At 38.5% G+C, this 22,412-nt stretch overlaps 1 long non-coding RNA gene across 2 annotated transcripts in view; it reads right to left on the bottom strand.

Annotated features, from left to right (window-relative positions):
- LOC144235361 (uncharacterized) overlaps nucleotides 1-22,412 on the bottom strand; it is a 455,442-nt gene that overhangs the window by 325,133 nt on the left and 107,897 nt on the right. Inside the window, exon 3 of one of the 2 annotated variants that reach the window (XR_013336178.1) lies at nucleotides 12,260-12,378. The exons of the other annotated variant lie outside the window; for it this stretch is intronic. This is a non-coding gene — a long non-coding RNA (uncharacterized LOC144235361). The remainder of the gene's footprint in view (nucleotides 1-12,259; nucleotides 12,379-22,412) is intronic. 2 annotated transcript variants of the gene reach the window in all.

Below are 22,412 nucleotides of genomic sequence, written 5' to 3' on the forward strand. Positions count from 1 at the left end.
TCTCTCTCTCTCTCTCTCTCTCTCTCTCTCCACCTCCCTTCTCACTCACCCATGAGTGTGCATGTGTGCATGTTCTCTCTCTTAAAATAAACTTAAAATAAAAAGAGAAAAAGATGTTAATAAAATTGGTGATTTTGTAATAACAAGGTGTGTCTTAACACCTAGCTGCTATTTAAATCAAATTGGTATGAAAGAAACCACAAACAGTGGAAGCCCTATTGTCTTGTTAGGGACCTGCATTTACTAGCCATCAGTTATGTATATAGGAATATACCTAACATTTATATTTAAATTTATAATCAAAATATTTTCATAAGGATGATTTTATTTAATCTTCATGAGGTAGGTTTTAGCTATATAATCTCAAATTTACAACTAGTTAATATCAGAACAAAGGCCTATGGCCCCCAGCACTTTGTAATTTTCGTAACACTCACCATCTCTGTGTAGTTACAGAAATAAAGGCACTCACCAACTATAGCTCTTTCTCAGGTCAGCCTCCATTTCCATTTATAGGAAACATAATTTTCCATAGGTAATTTCCTTCTCAAGTTCATTTGACACCAAGAGACAAAAAGTTGTCTATATTCAATAGACCCATTTATTGGATTTAGCCAGAATAGTGTTTTGAGTTTTGTTTGCTCATTACATTTTGTTTACTTATTATCTTCCTTCCTTTCTTTTCCTTTCTGTTCCTTATTTCACTTTCTTTCCTTCTTTCCTTCTTTTTTCTTTCTCTTCTTTCTTTCTTTCCTTTCTCTTTCTCTCTCACTTCCTTCTTTCCTTCTTTTTCTTTTCTTTTTTTCTTTTCTTTTCTTTTTCTTTTTCTTTTCTTTTTTTTTTTAATTTAGGCTTCACACTCAACATGAAGCCCAGTGCAGGGTCTGACATAAAGACCTGAGCTGAGAGTAGGAGTCAGATGCTTAACGGACTGAGCCATCCAAGTGCCCCACTTTCTTTCTTTTAAAGTAAATGCTTTTAAGAGGGTGAGGTTGCATTCTACAGTTCCCACTAGGCCTCACCATTTCCAATTGTCATAAGAAAGCTTATAGCTTAAGGCTGCTTAAGACATTTATCTTACCTGCCTGGCCTGTAAGTAAGTGGGTTTAGAATTCCTATCCACACACCTCAGTGTGTACACTAGGTGAATTTGGTGTCTTGTGGTTATCACCAAAAATTCCAGCATCTTGATCTTTTGATTTATAATCTAATATATACATTCAAAGTATATTACATCCTACATTCAATGTTAAGGCTTATTCTCCTATGCATGACATAGGTAAGACAACAAAAACCTAAAGAAAGTAATTCACCCAGAGTCCACGGCATCTTCCTCATGAGGTCAAGACAGTTTCTGAATCTTTCTGTTTTGATGTGTGTGCTGTGTAGAAAGAGGAAATTCTGATGGTAAAAAGTCATCTTGTCCATACCACCAACACAAGTAAGTAGGTAAATGGTAACTATCAGAACTGGCATTTTCTAAAGGAAGGAGTCCCACACACAGACAGTCTACTTTTTTTCTTTTCAAATTTATTTATTTAATTTTGAGAGAGAGAGAGAGAGACAGAGCGAGCATGCAAAGGAGGGGCACAGAGAGAGGAAGAGAGAGAGAATCCCAAGCAGGTTCAGGGCTATCAGTGCAGAGCCCAATGCGGGGCTCTAACTCACTAATTGTGAGATCATAACCTGAGCCAAAATCAAGAGTCAGACACTTAACCAACTGAGCCACCCAGGTGCCCCTAGACAGTCTACTTTTTAAAACTACAAAATTCTCCCTTCATGTCAGTGGCATGGATTCTATGTTACATAGAGAAAGAAAATCAGTTTAGTGACGTCTGCAAAGATTATTGGTTGTAGCTCTACCTGCTTTCGTCTCCTACTTAGACAAAAATGTTGGTGTTAGGTCTCCTCAGCACATTTAGCATATTTGGCAATTATGCCTTAAATTTATAAAGCAAAGTAAAAAATTCTGCCTTTGTTTATCCTGACAACCCTGTGAGTTATGGATTTCTCACTTACAAGTGGGAAAACTAAGCTCTAGACTTTAGAGCTGCAATCTTAGAGCCTGCCAAATCCAGTTTCCCACCTGTGTTAGCAGGGCCAGTGAGCTCAGAATGGCTTTTGAATTTTTCAATCACTGAACAACAACAATAACAAATCAAAGAATAACATTTGTGGAACAAAAATTATATGGTATTCAAATTGTGTAGTTCATAAATTTTTATTGGAAAATAGTCATGTTCATTCATTTAGGTATTGTCTGGGCTCTTTTCTTGCTACAGTGGCAGAGTTGAGTAGTTGTGATAGAGAGCCTAAGTATCTGAGACTTCATAATAAAAGTGAAGTAAATTTAAATAAATACTCAAAGTCATATAGGTAGTTAAGTTTCAGAACTAAGCTTGAGTCTGATGTTCTCACTGCAGTTGGAGTATTCCTTGTGATCAGGGTACTAACACTTTTACACAGATTCATTCTTAACATGGCATCATAAAAATATATGTATGTATATGTATATATATGTGTATATGTGTATATATGTATATGAATATGTACATATGTATATGTACATATATGTACATATACATATGCATATACATGTATTATTCAGGAATTCTCAAATCTCACTAGACTATGACTAAAAATATAGGCTCATATGTATTTTTTAAAAATGTTTTATTTATTTCTGAGAGAGAAAGAGAGACAGCATGAGCAGGGGAGGGTCAGAGAGAGAGGGAGGGAGACACAGAATCCAGAGCAGGCTCCAGGCTCTTAGCTAGCTGTCAGCACAGAGCCCGACGTGGGGCTCAAACCCACGAACTGTGAGATCATGATCTGAACCAAAGTTGGATGCTTAACCGACTGAGCCACCCAGGCGCCCCTCATAATTCTTTCATCATCCTGTAGCAGAAAGTCTTTTCAGATTATTAATACATTTTTCTCCATATATGCATCTATTTTATTCCCACATTAGAAAGGTAGCTTGCTCTGTGTGATCTTGCCTAGGACCCAGAAGCTCTGTGTGAAAGGAGCAGAGTATAAGGAGAAGCTGACGATGAGATACTTTCTTCCAGACTTTTCTTTCCAAAGCCAGTGACAGGAAGATGAGAGACAGGAAAGGATTCCTGTCACTGCTGAAAGGAGAACAAGAGAGGCATGCATGTCTCAACAGCAGTAGGAGTCTATCCCTGCTCTGGGACATTCCTCGAGGGATGTAGCAGAATCTCAGAAGCACCAGGGAGGTTGGGTTCTGAAGGCCAGGATGTTAGGCCCCGCTAAGAGCCCCATACTCATGTGTGCCTGGAATATGACCAAGCAGCAGACCTGAGGAGACCAAACTGACCACTAAGACAGGGAACTCACCATCATCAGGTGACAGAATGATCTCGGAACTGAGAATCCTGGCATAGGGCCAGGGAAATGGAAAATTCAAAATGACTGAGGTTGGGGGCCGCCTGGGTGGCTCAGTTGGTTAAGCATCTGACTTTGGCTCAGGTCATGATCTCGTGGTTCGTGAGTTCATGCCCCGCATTGACTTCTGTGCTGACAGCTTAAAGCCTGGAGCCTGCTTTAGATTCTGTATCTCCCTCCCTCTCTCTCTGCTCTTCCTCTGCTCTCTCTCTTTCCCAAAAATAAACATTAAAAAAAACAAAGAATAGCAAAATGACTGAAGTTAAACTTCCTGATTCCCTGGTGGGATAAGGGCTTAGGGTCAACATTCTGACAATTTATAGAAAATAAAGAAAAGGAACTAGTCCAGACATGAGTTTGCAGACTGAGATTCACATAAGCCATTAAAAAATTCAAATCACATGTCAATAAACTATTTGTAAAAAAAAAAAAAAAAAAAGAAATTCAAATCACAAAGCCTCCATGTGTCTATCGAGAAATTACCGCTGGATCTAACATTCCACTGAATTCTGTTCCCCTAACAATTTATGAAGATCTCACTGTTCTCAACACCTCAGCCTGCTATCCACACCCTGAACCTCTGCTACTTCAGAGAATAGCAGTCACCCCCTGCCACATTATGACTGCCTACCTTCTGCCCCCCATCCTCCACTCTGGTACCTGGATGGGCAGGCCGCAAACAGAAACACCTCCCTCACGTCTCCAAAACACAGACAAACATATTAGGCTGTCATATTTAACAAAACCTTATCAAATGCTTGGGAGTAACCAAAACATGGTGCAAAATACCACACAGTTAGTTCAAGTTCTTGCTATGCTCTTTCCAAGTGGTGGTCATCAGCTTTGCTGCCACTGTTGGCATTTCACTATAGACGCTCTCTTCCTTTCTCAGAGAGAGGAGCAGGTCACCAGTTCACTCAACCCAAAGCTGTTCATTTTGAATCCCAAGATGATTAGTGATGACAATATTCTTTTTCTCAACATAACTCCATCCACCCACAAGGTGTGGCCTGACTTCACAGACTCCAACCATATGTCCTAGAGCCTGAGTTATTCAAGCTTAAACAACACTCTCTGTGGGATTCTCATAGTCTTATAACTAACTATACCTCCCCAGGTACAGACTATAAGACTATCAGTCTCCCACAGAGAGTGTTGTTTAAGCTTGAATACCTGAGGAGGAAATGTCTCAGCATATACTAGTTTACAGGGGCGCCTGGGCAGCTCAGTCAGTTAAGCCTCCAACTTCAGTTCAGGTCATGATCTCTCAGTTCATGGGTTCAAGCACCGTGTCAGGCTCTGTGCGAACAGCTCACAGCCTGGAGCCGCTTTGGATTCTCTGTCCCCTTATCTCTCTGCCTCTTGCCTGCTCACACTCTGTCTCTCTCTCTTAGAAAGAAATAAACATTAAAAAATTTAAAATATATATATACACACTACTCCACAGAATGCTAAGTATCTTAGCCTGCACATCTATAGATATAGTAACTTGATCCTCAAAAATGAATAGTGGGTATTTGCTTTACATTCCTGTAATTAAGTGGCCTTTTTGTCATTTTTCTAATATACAGGAAGGCTTCTCCGAAGACGAACTAAATTTATAACACTAAAATGCAACTGCTAACTTAGAAGGGGGGTTTTAGAGTGAAACAAAGTCTTTTTCTCTGCCGTACCATCTCCTATTTTGAAGACTATACAGAGCAGTATCTCTATACATTGAACTCAGAATCTTCTCACCACACTGTCATTTTTGGTAAAATCCCCCCCTTTTTAAAATGTTTATTTATTTTTGAGAGACAGAGAGAGACAGAGTGTGAGTGGGGAGGGGCAGAGAGAGAGGGAGACACAGAATCTGAAGCAGGCTCCAGGCTCTAAGCTGTCAACAAAGAGCCTGATGTGGGGCTCAAACTCACGAGCTGTGAGATCATGACCTGAGCCAAAGTTGGACACTTAACCTACCAAGCCACCCAGCCGCTCCTCCCATTTTTTAATAGATTAATATCCAAAGTATATTTTCCTTCACTCAACAAATATTTACTGCATACTTATTATGAGCTTGTACTTTTGTATCCTCTATCAATCATGTCAGATGTGTAGGTTTAGACCAAATTTATATATACAATAATAGAGACTTTATTACTACCTCAGAGTTGTTTACTGTACCTGTTAAGCTTGTTAAATAATAAGTTCAAGAAATGGCTGGTAAAAAGAAATCAGGAGAGGGGCAGGTTTCCTATGCCACAGTTCCTTTTCTAAATACATTTGAAATTGGTTAGAGGGATTTTTTTTTAACCCTCCTGGGATTTTTTTGAATGGATGAATGCTCCTTTGCAGGGGTAAACGACCTTCAGAGAGGCAGGCCATGGGCAATCCGGATGGAGAAGGGATGTGGTTCCCTTTGTTCACTTTACCTCCAGCCTCACAAAGATGCCAAGAATTTAAATTAATCTGATTATCCTCTGGGAGGATAATCAATCTTACTCTTTTACCATAGAAACTTAGACCCATTCCATGCAGTTGTTTTTCTAGATTGCTTTTTGCTAAGAACTTTAACAAAGGGATATCCTAAGACAGAAAAAAAAATTTTTTTTTCCGTCTTGTTATTCACTTTACAATTTTGAAACACAGCAGTTATCTCCTAAAATGTCATACTCAGGAGCTCAGGCTATGGAAGGGGGTATCTGTGTTATACCCAGATCGCAGTATCCTCAACGACCAGAGACCACCGGGGAGACCGAGTCACGCGTGCAAAGGCAAAGGGCTTTATTACTGGCTCGAGCTCGGGCTCCCAGACCTCACCAACGCAGTGGATCCGTGCTGAGAGCCCCGAGCAAAGGCAGAGTAGGGTTTTTATGGGGTTTGTGACGGGGGAGTTACAGAAGTTGTAGCAGGGGAACAGTGATCCAATCATAATTATTCAACATTATTGACAGCGGGTTTAACCATACACATTGTCTAGAGTATTCGTTACTTTTGGCGGGATCCAATTACAACATTTAGAGTACCTTTAAATTCAACCAATCACAGAGCGAGCCTAGGGTCTTGTTCGGAGACTAAAGGGTTAACTTTGACATTGGGTAACAGTATCCTATCTATAGTTTCTATCTCCAGGCCTCTCCCTTAGTAATGTGGAGGGTGGTCGCTGGCCTTTCCTGATTGGGTGTTGCAAGGGTGGTTTCTCCTGCCTCGGGCAATGTGTAACTGCCTGACAGTTTCGGAGAAGCTGAAACTTAGGCCTTCTAGTTTAGAGGGGAAACTTAAAGCCTGTCATGGAGTCAGTTTGGTTTAGACTTGTGTCCTTACATCTGTAATGGTGGAAGCGGTTTCAAGCGTCAGAGCATACTGATAGATCCCTGACACCTAATCAAATACTGAGACTGAACAGGGTAATGCATAACTTCAGGGAACAAATTCCCATCTGTTACTTTTTCAGTAAGAACTGGAGAACTCAACACACACTAAGAAAAGACAATTAGATTTAAAAAGTGAGCCTGTGTCTATGCTGAAATTTCTTTTCTTTAGCAATTAAATTAAAAAAAAAACAACAACTTGAATTACAAACCAAGGATGGAAGAAAACCCTTTTGGAGGATGAATTTCTGCACCTCCCCCCCCCCCNCCTTTAACACTTTGGGGTATTTGTGATATTTTCTGCCAGGAAAATGTGGGGCAAATCTCTAAGAGTTTTAAGTCCCCACAAACAAACTTTCTGTTGCTTTAATGAACGTTCTGTAGGAGTAATAAGTCCTTAGATGAAATGAGAAATTCTGGGTTACTAAAGGGCAAATAGAGAAAGAAGTGCTCTCCCCCTCCTCCCCCACCCTGGGCCAATAGCACTACCATAGTTAACCATCTATATGTTTGATTAAGTTATGGTTCTTTCAGATGTGTCTTGAATAGACATTATTAACTATGATAGCTAAAGACTAGACAGGGAACTGCCAATCCAAACCTCTTAGCACTTACCCAGGTATAGAGAAAGAGAGAACTTAATGTTTTTTTTATCACTCCCAGCCAGCACTAGTAATAATGAGGTTTACTGTAAGGTCATTTTGGTGGAATTTTCCCCAGAGTAAAGTTAATTAGAATTTGCCATAAAGTGAGACAACTTGAGAAAGCACATGTCTTACATATCTTAGATCATCACAGATGCTTTTTCACTCTTCCTGGTGACCTCACTTGTATTGAAGTAAAGAAAGTTTTATGGAAGCTCTATAAAATAAACAATTTTTCTTCCAGTTGGAATATGACAGTCTTCATTCTGTTGTATTTCTTTGAATGAATTTTAGAGAATCACAGTGGATAAAATTTCTTTATAAGAGTTTTTTTAATGTTTATTTATTTTTGAGAGAGACAAGGAATGAGTGTGGGAAGGGTAGAGAGAGAGACACAGAATCCAAAACAAGCTCCAGGTTCTGAGCTCTCAGAACAGAGCCTGAAAAGGGGCTTAAATTCACAAACTGTGAGATCATGACCTGAGCTGAAGTTGGATACTTAACCAACTGACTGAACCACTTAGGTGTCCTTCTTTATAAGAATTTTAAATAATCACAACGGGTTGGATAATGAAATAGCACCATCATACTTCTCACTTTGAAAATAATCTGCACATGACGAAGAGAACTGTCATATAAACACATTTAATAATTTGCAGTACTTTACCATCTTCAACAAAAGAATTTGGTAAGTTGTATATATAATGTAATATCTAGAGGAACCACTAAAAAAGCTATGCAAAGAAGTATACTCAAAATTGGTACAAATGAATCAAAATGGAATTCTAAAAAAAATGTTCAAATAATCTAAAGGAAAGCAAGAGAAAGAAAACAGAGGGATGTGTAGCTGACTCATTTCAAAGGGTAAGCTACTATTCATCCCAGAGTAGTGTATTTGAGTCCCACATTCAGTGCAGAGATTACTTAAATAAATAAACAACAATTAAAAAAAAAAACCCAAAAGAGAAAAACAGGCAAAGAAATAAACAAAAGCCAGAGAGAAAAAATAGGAAATTAAAACACAAAAAAGCAGGATGAAACCTAACAAGGAAACAGTTACATATAAATTGTCTAATTATACCAATTAAAACACAAAGAATGGCAATGTCTAAACTATATGTTGCTTCTAAGAAACTCATTTCAAATGTAACTATGGACACAAATTGAAATTAAAAGTACAAAAAGATATATAAACACTGATCAAATGAAAGCAATAGTTTCTGTATTAATATCAGATAAAGTACACTTGACAGCAAAGAAAATTACCAGAGGTGGAGAGGGGCATTATATTGTAATTAAAGAGTCAATCCACCAATAAAATAGAGCAATGCAAAATGTATATATGCCACACAAAACAGCTGAAACATATGAGACACAAAACCAGATAGAACTAAAAGGAAAAGTAAATTAATGATTTTATTTGAAGATTTTAATACCCCTCATTCAACAACTTGTAAAGCAGCCAGGCAGAAAATCAGCAAAGATATTGAAGAACTCAACAACACCATCAGATCTAATCAACACCTACAGAACACTCCATCAAACAAGAGGAGAATAAGAATTATTCTCAAGTGCCAGTGGAACATATGCCAAGAAAGGTCATATCCTGGATGTTAAAACAAATCTTGTCAAATTTAAGAGATACGAAATCCCATAAAGAGTGGGATCAAACTAAAAATGAGTAACAAAATTATAATAGGAAAATCTTCAACTTGAAAACTAGATAATATGCTTTGACACAATCCATGAGATAAAGAAGTCCTAGAAGAAATTTAAAAATACACTGAACTGAATGAAAATCAAAATGCAATATATCAAAATTTGTGGGACATTGCTAAAGCATTGCTGAGCAAGAACTTCTATTATAAAAAGGGAAAAGTCCCAAATCAAAAATTAAGTTCCCATGTGAAGAACACTGAAAACAGGAGCAAAATAAGTCAAAGCAAATGGAATAAAATCATACAGGGAGGACAAAAATCAATGAATTTAAAAACAGTAAAACAGTGTAGAAGATCAAGGAAACAAGAAGCTGAGCTGATTTTTTTTTTTTAATAAAGCAATATAACTGATAACCTCTACAAGAGAGACAAAAAATAAAGAAGACACAGCATGTCATATCAGGAACAAAACCGAGAGGGAAATTCATAGGGACATCAAAGGATAATTAAGAATTATTGTTGACAACTCTGGACACCTAAATTTGACCATGTAGATGAAATGGACCAATTTCTAGAAAAACACAAACCACAACAACTCGGTCAGTTTGAAATAGGTAATATGAATAGCTATATAAATAGTAAGGAAACTGCATTAATAATTTTAAAACAAGAAATCTTCAGGCCCAAAGGGTTCACCAGCAAATTCTATCAAATATTTAAAGAAATATCAACACCCATTGTATGCAATCTCTTCCAGAATATAGGAGTGCATAGGAGTTCTCCAGAGACAGAACTCAGAGGTGTATGTGTGTGTGTGTGTGTATGTGTGTGTAGATGGGGAGAGATTTATTTAAAGGAACTAGATCATAAGATTGAAGAGGACAGCAAGTCCAAAATCTGCAGAATATGCTGGCAATCGGGAGACCCAGGAAGAGTTAATGTTGCAGTTAAAATTCAAAGGCAGTCTACTAGCAAAATTCTCCATCCTTTACAGATTGTCAATATTCTTCCATTAAGGACTTTAACTTCTTGAATGAGGCACACCACCCATATTTTGGAGGGTAATCTGCTTTCTCAAAGTCTGTAGATTCCAATGTTAATCTCATTTTTAAAACACTTCCACTGAAACTGCTCAGATAATATTCGACGAAATATCAGAGTGCTGTGGACTAGCCACGTTGACACAGGAAATTAACAATCACAAGGAGGAACACTTTCCAATTCATTGTATAAAGTTTGTATTACCCCAATTTCAAAACCAGACAAAAAAACTATGACCGATACCCTTTGTAAATAATGACTCAAAAACTCTTAACAAAATATTAGCAATATAGTACTTGGCAATAATGAAGAATAATTACACTTAGTGAGATTTATTCCAAGGATTCAAGATAGATACACTATTCAAAACTGAATCAGTGTAATCCAGCACATTAGTAAGCTAAAGAAGAAAAACTACGCAATCTTATCAGCCATTGTAGAAAAAACATTTGTTAAAACTTAATACCCATTCATGATTAAAAACTCTCAGAGATATAGTGATAGAAGGTAATTTTCAACTTGTTCTCTTATGAAGAATTTATTCTCTTGATTACCAGCATCTACAAAAAAATAACTTATAGATAACATTATACTTAGTGATGAGAGACTGGACATTCCCCCGCTAAGATTGGGAACAAGGCAAGGATGTCCATTCTCGCCACTATTACTCAACAGAGTGCTGGAAGTTATAGTCAGTGCAATAAGGCAAGGAAAGGAAATATAAGACATATAGACTGGAAAGAAAGAAATGAAACTGTCCTTAGTCTACACTAAGAGACAGTTAGAGAAGTCCCAGGACTAATATGTGAGTCCAGCAAGGTTTCAGGATACAAGATAAAAATAGAAAAAAAAAAAATCACTGAAGTTTTAAAAAAATTTTTACATAGAAGTCTAACAAAACATGTATAAGACTTATATACTGAAAACTAAAATGCTAATAAAACCAATCAATGAAGATCTCAATAAATGGAGAGATACACTGTGTTTATGGATTGGAAGACTGAACATGGTAAAGACCTCAACTCTCCCAAAAATGATATACAAGTTTAATGCAATTTTGATCAAGTCTCAGCAAGATTTTCTGGATATATAGAAAAGATTGTTTTAGGGGCATTTGGGTATCTCAGTCAGTTAAGCGTCCAGCTCTTGATTTTGATTCAGGTTATGATCCTGCATTTTGTTAGACAGAGCCCCAGGTTGGGGTCCATACTGGAATCAAATTCCAGTTTCAAATGAACTGGAATCATTTGAAAATGCTTTAAGTAACAATGGCCAAGAACTTTCCAAAATTAATGAGAGACACTGTATCACAAGTGTAGTAAAGTCAGAGTATGCCAAGCAAGATAAATATAAAACATACACATGTGCATGCCTGTGCATACACATATATATATATATATATATATATANCAAAAAACCAAGACCAAAACCAAAACAAACAAAAGCACCTACCCACAGAGAAACAAGGATAAGAATTACACTGGGCTCTTCATCAGAAACCATGCAAGAAAGAAGAAAGTGGAGTGAAATGTTTAAATTGTTGAAAGAAACAAGTTTCCAACCTAGCATTTTATATCAGCAACATTATTCTCCAGAAGGTGACAGAGAAACACATGCTTCCTCAAAATAGCAAAATCATAGAAACGAACAGATTAGTGGTTGCCAGATGTTAAGGATGGAAAAGCAAAGTACAGATAGTTACAAAAGGGCAACATGAAGATTGTATGATGATGGAAATGTTCTGTACCTTAAGTGTATCAATGTCAATATCCTGGTTGTGACATTATACTGGCTTTGCAAGCTGTTACCTTCTAGGTGCTCAACTTCTAGTGCACCTAGAACTGAAGAAACTGTCCTCACCTTGCCCCCTCCTGCCTAGATGCACTGTGCTTCCAGTTTTCACAGATACCTGCCAGCTCTCACATCAAAATGGCATGGTTAGGGGAAAATGTTGTTGCCCTAAGGATTGCTGTTTCCTGGTCCGACCCTGGTTGTAAAGTCTCTATTTTCCAACCTGCACACTTATAAGTGGTTCCTTCACACCTGCATCCACCCAGACTTGGTCTCAAGAGAAACTGGTTCTACATGGATGCTTATGCATTTTTCCATTTTCCATCAAAACCAGCAGCTTTGAATATAAGAAATAAGAATATGTTACCTTTGTCATTCAGGTTCTATAATATCTTCCTTTCCCCGAGGCAATAGGCAACTTCTTTCTAACTTATCTAAGCTGAAGGGGAATACGTTTCAGTCTACACATGAAGAGATTCAAAGAACCTAGCAAAAAGGACAAAGTACATCAATTAATTCATTGGTGGGTGGGGATTACACTAATAAAGTAGCACTGTACTGTTCCAAGGGTACAAATCAGCAATGCTCCCAAGATACCAGCCCTTTGAAAGCATGCAGACCTTCAGCTATGAATGCTGCATACGACTTGTCTTTCAAGAATAACCTAACCCTGCCAGGAAACTCAAGACAGAAGAGACTCTTTGGAAATACATATGAATGTGAATGTTTTCATGCTTCTTAAAGAGAAAGGAAGAAATACATGTGGGGAAAAAAAAGGAGATGAAAATCTTGAACACAAAACCTGAGGGAAATGGACCATTTGCAAGCCCATGTCTTAGTTTTATCTTGACAATAAGTCTTTCCTTTTTCCTTTCCTCTGTGCTGTCCTCCAACTTCCTGATATCTTTCACTGCACATTGAACTTCTATTTCCATGTGGACCCTTTGTGATGGTTTGCACCACACACACAAAGGTCCTTTTCAGAAGCTCCAGCAACATACTTGTTTGGTGCTAACCGGCTGCTTGCTAAGTCACCTCACATCCTGGTGCACAGAGCACTATAGATCATTAACGTTGCGAATTCCCTGTAAAAATCCAAGCCAATGTCCCCTTGGTCAAAGATTTCAAACACAAGAAAATCCTTTGTGTGAACAGGAAACTGATTTGCGTACTTACTGTTAACTAGACAAACAACTTGTAAGTGAATTGTATTTGTTCTCTTGGCAGCTCTGTTTGTATAAAGAGGCTTAACTGGAAGATTAAAACAAATTCTATCTTAAAATACTGTGCTGTAAAACCATACACCTGCTCAGAGTTCAAAGGACTGTGGTCTTATTACAGGTTTGTATAAGCATCAGGAAAATTTTACGTGCAAAGTGGTTCACGATAACAAACCTGGAGGTTGAAGGCAAATCCTACCCCCTCCCCAAGTCCAAGTTCTCTTGGTCCAGCAAACTCAAAAGAGAAATCTAGTCTTACCAGCTTTCTGAAGGAAAGCCATGAAGACTGAGAGGGTGAAATGTTTCTGGAAACTTCCAAAGTACTGCTGAAGAGAGGGGCTGATGAACTTTAGAGTAGGGAAAGCATGAAGTCATTTTGGATTCTATGACAAAAGCAGACTTATGATTTTGATAATTCCAACAATAATTATGGTCACAAACAACTGCTGCTCACTAGCCTTTCTAGTGATTACCCTTTCTTTTCTATCAAAGTGTAGGATGAGAAAAATAGAAGATCGGAAATGTAGGAGAGGTTTCAGAGAAAGCAAGAAGCTGTTCAGGCTGTCACTAAGACTGAAACTTTCTGGGAAGCTGCTCACACACAAGAGAATATTAATATAACCCAGGTGTGCAGAGGGTGATGCAGGGAGAGACCCATTCATGCAGTGTTAAACTGACTGCTGTTTTTATTACTACCTGCAGTTTTAAAATTCATGACCCAATGTTACCCAGGATGAACAGACCACCTCTTAGAGGACGGTTGTATTTGTTTTTTTAACCCAGAGCAGGAAATGCTCTTTCTGAGCTCCATCCCTCTCCTGAAGCTGCTCTGGGCATTCCGCCAGGGATTGCTCACCAGGCCTCTATTGTTCTTTTTTGATCTTTTCCAGTCCTTTTGCCTTATGCACTCGCGTCTTTCCTCATTTGTCTCTTTAAGGTTCCTCCTGCATATTAGGTAAGAGAAGTGACCTGCATTCCCTGGCTGCCTGCTCAGACAAAGGAAAGAGTTCCCTTGGGCAGATGTGAAACTAAGTGTTGGCTTTGTTGTCATCCTAGAAGGACACGTAAAAATCTACTGACTGTGAAGGTGAGAGTAGACTGGGCATTCACAGAGCTCCGGTCTGATTGTGTTTTTCTTAGATGAAACAACGGGTCTTTGGAAACTTGAGTTCTTCCTGTGGATCCTCCCTGCATGGTGTGCAATCCAGTGGGTCACTCATGGGCCCAACACGAGGGAGCCCCCAGGGGCAGCTTCTATGCTCTGGATCTGTACAGAACAAGGCAACCAAGATCCTGCTGTTTTCACTGAAAGAGTTATGTCCTCACAGCACTTTCCAGAGAAACTTTCTTTACCAAAGTTCCAAAATTTAAGCTTCTTGGCAGCTTCTTGTCAGTTTTAACAGAGGTTTCACATGAGCCGGACTCAGAAACACATTCATTATTCAGTTCTGTCTCTCACGCTCTCTTTATCTTGGAACGTCTGTTCTGTTTCTGAGTAACTAATATAGTTAATTTAAATGCAGATGAAATCTCCCAAAAATGAAACTCGCAGGGGCATGGCTCAGGCTGCTGGAGATACAAGAGCTACGTGGGACAGCACCTGTTGCTGTCTTCCTCGCTGTCACTACAGTAGAAACTGCACTGCATGAGTCGCTCTCCAGAGGTGCCCCTCACATGTCAGCACCTTGCCCAACTCTTTCATTTCCTGCTATTTCAGCAGGCAATGGAGCACCCAGGTTCAAATCTCAGTAGCACCACTTGCTACCTGTGTGACTAGGGGGATGGTTCTTTTTACCCCTCCAAGCCTCTTGGTTTCTGGCATAGTACCATGGCAAACAGTCTTATCTGGTCTTCCTCTCTGGGTTTTCCCTTGGAGTCAGAGGCCATTTCCACCTAAACTGAGAAAGACAAAGCATTGCCACGCAACTAGCAAAGAATTAATGCCTGTTCCTTGACCCTCCCTTTATAAGATTTCCTATTTCCTGCTGCAGCTGCTGAAATTAGTGGTCCACTGACATGAATAGTTACTATTGACTCATTTCTCATCTTCCTGTGACGTCCACAATGTTTATTTTATATACTTTTAATATTTTTACTTATGTTATATATTTATATGTACACATGTATGTATATCTTTATATATACTTATCTATATAGATACCTATAGACAAATATAAATAGAGAGAAAATACTTAACATGTGGTGAAAACTTAGTAAATGCTTGTTCTTAGCAAATGCAACTTACTTAATGGGAACCTGACAGCATGTAAGTTTTTTAAAACTAAGACAAACATGGCTGGATCCACAAATGCACGATTTAGCAAAATACTCTGCAATATCAGTATTGCACACCAAAATGACCAAACAACTTCAACAAAATGATTTAGTATTTTGAACAGGGATGTTCCCTTGTCCATCAGGTTTTCCTATCAATACCGTTCAACGATGAACCCAGAGAAGCCTGATACTCCCAGGTGAGGGAAAGTCAAGTTGTCTTTCTGGTTTGTGACACTTATCAGGTGTTTCCTTATGTCATGTGTCCAAGGCTATTTTTACGCAGACTCAGAAGTCCTTTGTTTCTAGAGAATAGTACAACACAATCCCAGACATGAAACGATTTCGAAAACACTACAAGTATAAGAAACGGTAACAGCAGCTCTCTCGTGGTTATGGTAAAGGTTTAATGACATCAAATGTATTACATACCTAACACAAAGCTTAGTACGGGGCAAGCATTTTGCAAACATTAGTGGCTATTATTTCACCAAAGTGTAAAAGGGCTTTTTGATCTCTCCCAGAGAGTGTCACTTAACTAAAAATATGCAGCTTTGCCTAGAAATATGTATTGAGGGTGAGGGTCTGCTGTCTTTCATTATCAGATCATCACAAAACATTCATCCTGGGAGGGACCCCTAGATGCAGGGCCCGAGTCAGGGAATTGGGAGACTGTGACAAATCAAGGGTGTACTCTTCAGGAAAAATATGTCAAGGGATGAGGAAAGTAAGATAGGGAAAGGGTAAAAGCAGATCAAAAATACAGTCTCAGATCAAGTCTAGTTTTGCCTCTATAGGCAGGCTTTGAAGCTTAAATCACACTACAGAATATTTGCTGCTTGAGGCGAAGGGGTTGGCTTTTTGTGTTCCAATGTCCATCAATCATTTGCTGAGGACCATATCTCCTTCCTCTCAAATGAAAAATGGGGTATCATCTGTAGAATGAGACAGCCTCCCTCCGCTTACAGCAATTCTCCAGAAAAGGTAAGCATCTGCAGGCCCTCAGCAGCTGAGGCATGGGTACAACGGCCAGGGATAGTAGGTTGTTGGCAAGCATTATTGTTTTTTGCTTGTAAAAAGTTACTTTCCTCTCTGTGTCCATGCTACTCTCAATATGACTTTATAGCTCTCTACCCTCTCTATCTGGACTGGCTTTATGACTTATTTTGATCAACAAATATAGTGAAAGTGACACTGCACTAGTTCTAAATCTTAAGGCTGAGGAAGGCTGGTGAGCTTCCACAAGCTCTCTGGGAATCCTGATACCACCTGTGACAGCCTTAAGACTACAAGATGCTGTTCCAGCCAGTAGCCTGCCAGCCAATCGCCAGACGTGAGGGAAGCAGCCAGCTCATGATCAACACTGAAGCTGAAAAAAGACACATCAGGGAGCCCAGCTAAGATCATTGAGCTTGGGGGCGCCTGGGTGGCTTAGTCGGTTAAGCGTCCGACTTTCGCTTAGGTCATGATCTCGCGGTTCGTGGGTTCGAGCCCCGCGTCGGGCTCTGTGCTGACTGCCAGCTCAGAGCCTGGAGCCTGTTTCAGCCTGTGACTCCCTCTCTCTCTGACCCTCCCCTGCTCACGCTGTCTCTCTCTCTCTCCTAGAAATAAATAAAAAACATTAAAAAATAAATAAATAAATAAATAAATAAGATCATTGAGCTTGGATAGATCAGCAGAGGTGCCCGCTGAAAAGATTAGGCTCTGGAACAAGAGTAAATGGGGTTGTTTTAAGCCACTAATGTTGAGGTGTTTAAAAACCTTAAAGTCTTTAAAAACAATAGGGCCACCTGCGTGGCTCAGTCTGTTAAGCATCTGACTCTTGATTTTGGCTCAGGCCATGATCTCATAGTTTGTGATACTGAGCCCTGCATGGAGCCTGCTTGGGCTTCTCTGTTTGCCTCTCTCTCTGCCCCTCCCCTGATCGTGCTCTCTCTCTCTCTCTCAAAATAAATAAACAAACTTTAAGAAGTCATTTAAAAACAGCAATAAATAACTGATACACTCAATAGGAGGAAACTGAACAGAAATATGGACCTAATTAAACCTCTTAAAATAATTACTATAATCATGTTTGAAATTGTTTTTTTCAGGGAAACTTTTTAAGGAGTAATTGGTTCTATGATTCTTTAGAATAAAATAAAACCTAATCTGTCATACTCAGGCACATTCCTCTCAATAAACATTGAATTCAACCCCTCCCCTACAGTCTAGTTTAATTCTCATCTAGCCTAAAGGATATTTATCTAGACTAGGAATCAGTTTTTTATCTAAGGGCACTGGTCTCATCTTGGTCATTAAAGAAATGGACATGAAAGGGACTCAAGCAAAGAATTTCAGTGTTTGAGGCACCTGGGTGGCTCAGTTAGTTAAGCGTCTGATTTTGCCTCAGGTCATCATCTCACAGTTCACAAGTTCTAGCCCCATGTCTGAACTGTGCTGACAGTTCAGAGACTGGAGACTGCTTCAAATTCTTTGTTTTCCTCTCTCTCTGCCCCTCCCCCACTTTCTCTGTCTTTAAAAAATAAGTAAACATTTTTAAAAATTTTAATAAAGAGAACTTCAGTGTTTGAAGACAGAATTCCCATTTTTTGTTTGTCTAATTTAGTAAATAACTTGTCTGAATCAATTTCCTTATATGCTAAATGATAATATTCCATATCTACGGAGAAAATGTGTCAAAATGCTTGAGTGACATATCATTGTGGAAGTCTAGACAAAGTGAAAAATGTTCCACAATCAGAAGTGAATTGAAGGGGATATGATCTGTATAGCCTACTAGGAAACTCTGGGATGAAAAGATAACCAATCAGTAGTCCTTGCTGTATAAAGGTCTTGAAACTTCCTGAGATAAATGTGGAGTAGATCTTCAAAGACATTTTCTGAATTTGAACCATTGTAATTTTATTCTATGTAAAATGGTGAAATACGTCGGTCTCTAAATTCCCACCCTGAAGAAGAAGACATCTAAGATGTGCCTCAGAAGGGACTCTAAGTGATCAAGACCAGGGAAGAGCCTCAGGGGCAAGCCCAAAATAATTCTGACTTGACCTTGAGACAGTAATTCTAAAGTCTTCAAGAGAGGGGACAATAAAATGGAAAATCCTGGTTACATACTGAAGGCTTAAATAGAGTTGGCTTTCAGGTTCAAGATGGCTAACTAAATACTAGATTTACTTTCATTTAAAAAAATCTCATTAAAATGACAGAAAAACATATATACATATAAAAAAAGAATAACTCTTAGATCAACAGATTTGAAAGAGATACCATCAATTCTATTTCTGGAAGATTTTCCACCCAGCAATTCAGACCAGGTTGAAAGTAAAACCTGAGAACTAAGGAAGTCATAGTCTCATATGGAAGCAAGAAGTCAAACACAGTGTGTTTTTCCCAACTGTGCCCCAAAATAATCCAAAGAGCAGCAACAGTGGGAACTAGGGGAAAGAGCAGGAGAAGGCAGTTGGTGAGGTGACTAATTAAGAATGACAAAACATTTACATCAATAACCACCCACGTCCCTCTTGTCATAAAGGGAGTGGTTACTTCTTAGAGCTACAGACTCTTGATTGGTTTGCAGATTCAAGTTGAGGCAGAGGAAATTCCAGAGTAGCAGAGGCTGGAGAAGAGCAATGGTACAGTCAGCCTGTGGTTACTGGAGGGACAGGGAGTCCTGGCACTGTGATGGCGCACATGCTTCCCTGCCTCCCGACATACACTGCTGGAGCTAGGCTCCTGTAATCAGGACCTGCTTCAGTGGAACATGAGTAGTGATATTCATTCTAGCTGGGACTCCCTTTTGTAGCTAGGAACAGAAAACATGAATGCCTACATATTTTAGGAAGACCAACAGAAAAGATATCAAATACATAATTTTTAAAAATAATAATAATCATAAAGATCTAAACTCAGCAAGTAGGAGAATGAACCCCTGGGGAAATGATGGAATCAAAGCAAATTAAACTATAAAATTATATACATACAGGAAATTAAACTGTAAAATAAACATAATTTCCTTAAGTTGTTTGCAAGGGATATTAAGTTCAAAAGGAAAGAATAAACTGAATTGAAAAAGCAACGAAGGAAATCTCTGAAAAGAGGACCAAAATAGGATGACCCGAATAGCAAAATGTACATAGCTCAAAAGTCAAAAATCAGTGGGAAAGACAAGTAATTCACCACCCATGTAGTGTGGAAAAAATAGAGAGGTGGATAATATGGGGAGAAACCTAAGGAACATGAAGAAGAAAAGATCTGGAAGAAGAATCATCCATTTAGTGCGAATTTTAAAATTTCAAACCAACTCAGAAGAGTGAGAATGGATTGGAAGAAACAATAAAAACAGCAAGAGTTAAAATATACATATCAAATCTTTAGATGAAAAGCCCCAAATTAAAACAACAGGAAAACTTTAGGCTCAGCCTGGTCAAATTTCAGAACCCCAAAATAAAGGGATTGTCTGAAAACACTTCAGAGAGACATAAAGTGTAACAATATGGAAAAAGAATTGGATTAATACTGAACTTATCTGAAAATAGGTTGCTGGAAAACAAAGGAAGAGTTTCATCATAATTCTGAAAGCCAGGTGAACCTAGAAGCCCATACTTAACCCAGCTCTCACAGAAAGATAAGAACAAGGTAACTATTTGGGAAGCATGAACTTGTATCCATACTCAGAAAAGGTGCCATTGAATAAACTCTAAAACAATATCTGAATATTACAATGAATAGGTTTCATTTAGTACATGTGGAGAGAACAGTATCCTTAACAGTAAGAAAATATATTCTTTTTAATATTCATGGAATATTTTCAAAAATTGGTCATGTATTAAGTTGACATACACACATATACACATTCAATACATTTCAAAATGGAGAATTTCAGGTGCATTTTTTAACCCTAATGCATAGCAAATGAAAAACAAAAGAAGAGCAAAAGAGAAAAAAAAAAAGTATTTTTCTATAATAGATCCTGAGTAAATCAAAAGTATAAACAAGTCAGAGCTGAACGCCAATGACCTGTAGGATGTAACCAAAGCAATGTGCACAAGAAAATCCAGAGCCTTGACAACATTTATGACAACATGAAAACTAAAAACAAATTAGCTAAGTATCACATTTAGAAAGTCATTTGAGAAAAAATACAAATAAATTAGGAATATAAGAAGATAGTTACAAAACACAAAACCAAAAATTAGTAAATAAAGACTTGATTTGTAAAAAATACAAAAACAAAACAAAAACAAAAACAAAAAACAATGTTGGGGCGCCTGGGTGGCTTAGTCAGTTAAGCGTCCGACTTTCGCTTAGGTCATGATCTCGCGGTTCGTGGGTTTGAGCCCCGCGTTGGGCTCTGTGCTGACTGCCGGCTCAGAGCCTGGAGCCTGTTTCAGTCTGTGACTCCCTCTCTCTCTGACCCTCCCCTGCTCATGCTGTCTCTCTCTCTCTCTCTCCTAGAAATAAATAAAAAAATGTTAAAAAACAAAAACAAAAACAAAACACAATGTTGCCTTTTGGAAAGGCACATTAGTGAAAACTTCAGCAATATGAAAATGAGTAAGATGTCAACACCTCTGGAAAGATAGGCACAGATGAATGACAAGGATCTTATATGCTGACGTGTATTTTGAAGGCAATGGAAGAGTCACTATAGGGATTTGTGAGGAGAGGGATGACTTGGTCAGATTTGCAGTTTGGAAGAAATCCCTCTTACAGCAATGTGGAAAGAAGACAGGAAAATGAAAATGAAGTCAGAGATAGCAAAACAAGTTTTGCAGGAACCTGACTAAAGCAGTGACAGTAAGGGTAGAAAGTAGCAGAAGGAATCACAAAAGATTCAAGAATGAATAAATTATAGGCTTTGATGACTAACTGGATGCTAAGTGTAAGGGAGACAGAGGAGAAGCAGGTTTGCTTATAAAAATGAGGATTTCAGGTCTGGGCATGTTGAAATTGAGGTACTCTTAAGTCATCCAGGCAGAGATGGGCTGTCAAACATTTAGATACACAGCATGGAGGAGGTCTCAGATACATGAGTTTGGTTCAGTCTGGGTCTAAGATTAATGAATTGTTGGTACAAGATTAAATTTGATACTGATTCTGAGCAGTCTATAGTGCTTCAGACGGAAGGCAGATGCTGGAAAGGACTATGAGGCCAAGTCAAGATTGAGCAGGAATGAGTATGAGGAGAAATCGACCATGGGTGTCATAGGAGAAAGGTGTGGTGGCAAACAGGCAGTATACTCACTCACCCTGTTATACATAATAGTTGAAGTCATGGTGAAGATGAATTGGGCCCCAGACAGCATGGAACACGAAAAGAAAATGGTGGTTAAGAGGACTCCAATGGATCAAGAGTAGTTAAGGAGCAATGAAAGAAGCCGTTCACATAGGTTAGCAAGTTTTAACAACCATTTTATCAATGGGTTTTTAAGCATTTTACTCTTCCTTATCACAGGAGCCACAAGAGCTGCAGGAGGTGATCTGAAAGCTACATGTATCATCAACTGCCTTCACTACATAATATACCTACAGGCCCAAGAATTTGAGCTGTAAGAGTTGTTATTAACAGCACTGGGGTTAATTGTCTTCATTTTTATTAATAAAGAACTCCTATCCATGGTCTTATGCCTTTTATCCAGGCTTTGCATATTTTACATCCCGTAACTATAGCCCTAAATGAATTTCCACAACAAATGCTTTCTTTGGCTATCCTCAGTATGCTTCATTGGTTTTTTTCTCCTTCCATCCATTAAAGACAGAAATAGCCTACTATCCTTATTAAATTTAAATTAGGTTAAAAATTTAGGTGCCAATGCTGAGTTCTTAGGGATGAGATGGCCCAAATCAGAAGTGAGAGAAAACTTTCCTAAATACCCCAGAACATAAAATCAAACTGATCATTACAGTATTCTAGAATCTTAATAGGTTTCTCATGAATGAGGAAATATTTTTATTGCATTATGCTGTCAGGGGAAAGACCCTATACCAGAAGACAGAGATCATGGATTTTATTGTATAGTGTAT

Source organism: Crocuta crocuta, unplaced genomic scaffold (assembly GCF_008692635.1).
Source record: "Crocuta crocuta isolate KB4526 unplaced genomic scaffold, BGI_CrCroc_1.0 scaffold64, whole genome shotgun sequence".
In the NCBI taxonomy this organism is placed as follows: domain Eukaryota; kingdom Metazoa; phylum Chordata; class Mammalia; order Carnivora; family Hyaenidae; genus Crocuta; species Crocuta crocuta.